Source organism: Poromitra crassiceps (genome assembly GCF_964638095.1).
Source record: "Poromitra crassiceps genome assembly, chromosome: 2".
Lineage (NCBI taxonomy): Eukaryota > Metazoa > Chordata > Actinopteri > Beryciformes > Melamphaidae > Poromitra > Poromitra crassiceps.
Genome location: NC_139624.1, coordinates 36,077,118 through 36,079,617, shown reverse-complemented (window position 1 = coordinate 36,079,617; position 2,500 = coordinate 36,077,118). Strand labels below are relative to the sequence as shown.

The following is a 2,500-nucleotide window of genomic DNA, read 5'->3' as shown; positions in this document are numbered from 1 at the left end:
TAACCAGCGGTGCATCAGGAGGTCCCTGAAGATCATCAAAGACACAAACCATCCCCACAACAGCCTGTTCTCCCTGTTACCCTAAGGGAGGAGATACAGGGTCCCAAAAGCACGCACAAATCGCTTGAGGGACAGTTTCTTCCCGCAGGCCACGAGACTCCTTAACATACAAAAATAGTGTAGTAGCTGTACTGTACCGCACTGTAGATGCTACCATTATGTATGTCTAATGTTTAATTGTATGTTTAATTAGGTATATGCTATTTGCACCTGTACGTCAAATACGTTGAATTTAATGATAGTTAATGACTGTTAACTTAGGTTCAGGAGCTGGGCCACGCCTCAACCACTTCTCTAACCACGCCTCTAACCACACCTCAATTACCTGGCAGGTTACATATACATGTACCTGGTGAACCTGTCCTGCCCTGTTTGTCTCAGATCATCTCAGTTCTCTCAACCCACCCTCCCTTCCCTTCATCCCTACCCACAACCCTCATCCCTTCATCCCTCATTCCTACCCTCAACCCTCATCCCAACCCTCACCTCCTAACATCCTCATTCCTTCCCATCAAATTCGGTGCATGTCTCCGTCATGTCTCATTCCCAGGATCTGTCTGGAGGGGTCTGAAATCAGCTCGGACGTAAACACGCCTGAGAAGCAATCCGCTCGGGCAGCTCATGCTGAGACGGAACCCCCAACGCTGAGTCTCCTCCTGCCTGTCTCCTCCCAGACAGACATCAACGGATGACACCTTCATGCATTCTCACATGCACCTTCATGCACCCCAACGCTGAGTCTCCTTCTGCCTGTCTCCTCCCAGACAGACATCAACGGATGACACCTTCATGCATTCTCACATGCACCTTCATGCACCCTCACGTGCACCTCATCACATACACATCTCAATCTTCATTAAACTTCTAAACAATATATTGTTGTGGTGTGGTCCTTGCTAGTGAAAAATGTTTAAGTACGTCCAAAGTATGCACATGACATGTGCACCTATGTGCAGTGAATATGCCACTGTCTCTGACTTGTCTTATCACTCTACTGCCTTATTGCTTGTTGTGTCTTTTGTTGTTTTTGCACTCATATGCCCTGTTATATTTGTACTATGTTGTAAACGGAGTTCACAGCACAATAATTTCACACGTGATACTTGTACTACGGAGTGACAATAAAAATCTTGAATCTTGAATCTTGAATCTTGACAGCCTGCTTTACATGGATGTATCTTTATACTGCAGCCTGCTTTACATGGATTTATCTTTATATGACAGCCTGCTTAACATGTATGTATCTTTATACTACAGCCTGCTTAACATGTATGTATCTTTATACGACAGCCTGCTTACCATGTATGTATCTTTATATGACGGCCTGCTTTACATGGATGTATCTTTATACGACAGCCTGCTTTACATGTATGTATCTTTATATGATAGCCTGCTTTACATGTATGTATCTTTATATGACAACCTGCTTAACATGGATGTATCTTTATATGACAACCTGCTTAACATGGATGTATCTTTCTATGACAGCCTGCTTAACATGTATGTATCTTTATATGACAGCCTGCTTTACATGATATGACAGCCTGCTTAACATGGATGTATCTTTATATGACAGCCTGCTTTACATGATATGACAGCCTGCTTTACATGTATGTATCTTTATATGACAGCCTGCTTAACATGTATGTATCTTTATATGACAGCCTGCTTAACATGGATGTATCTTTATATGACAGCCTGCTTAACATGGATGTGTCTTTATATGACAGTCTGCTTTACATGTATGTATCTTTATATGACAGCCTGCTTTACATGGATGTGTCTTTATATGACAGCCTGCTTAACATGTATGTATCTTTATATGACAGCCTGCTTAACATGGATGTATCTTTATATGACAGCCTGCTTAACATGGATGTGTCTTTATATGACAGTCTGCTTTACATGGATGTATCTTTATATGACAGCCTGCTTAACATGGATGTGTCTTTATATGACAGCCTGCTCAACATGTATGTATCTTTATATGACAGCCTGCTTTACATGTATGTATCTTTATATGACAGCCTGCTCAACATGGATGTATCTTTATATGACAGCCTGCTTAACATGGATGTGTCTTTATATGACAGCCTGCTTTACATGGATGTATCTTTATATGACAACCTGCTTAACATGGATGTGTCTTTATATGACAGCCTGCTTTACATGTATGTATCTTTATATGACAGCCTGCTTAACATGGATGTATCTTTATATGACAGCCTGCTTTACATGTATGTATTATACGACGGCCTGCTTAGACGTTGAAAGCACTGCAAAATAAAAGTTGAGATGACATCATTATTCGTCCATAGCAGCTATAGCTTACCAGTACCTCCAAACCAGTACTGTACAACACTTTTTTTCAGGGCATAAATATCTCTCTGATATCACTTTGGTTCAGTTGGTAAAGCTGTATTAAAACACATTTTATGTT

At 41.0% G+C, this 2,500-nt stretch overlaps 1 protein-coding gene across 2 annotated transcripts in view; it reads right to left on the bottom strand.

Moving 5' to 3' along the window:
* Nucleotides 1–2,500, bottom strand: part of grm8a (glutamate receptor, metabotropic 8a) — a gene marked incomplete at both ends in the record, with an annotated part of 1,167,224 nt that overhangs the window by 947,446 nt on the left and 217,278 nt on the right. The gene's annotated exons all lie outside the window — the stretch shown is intronic.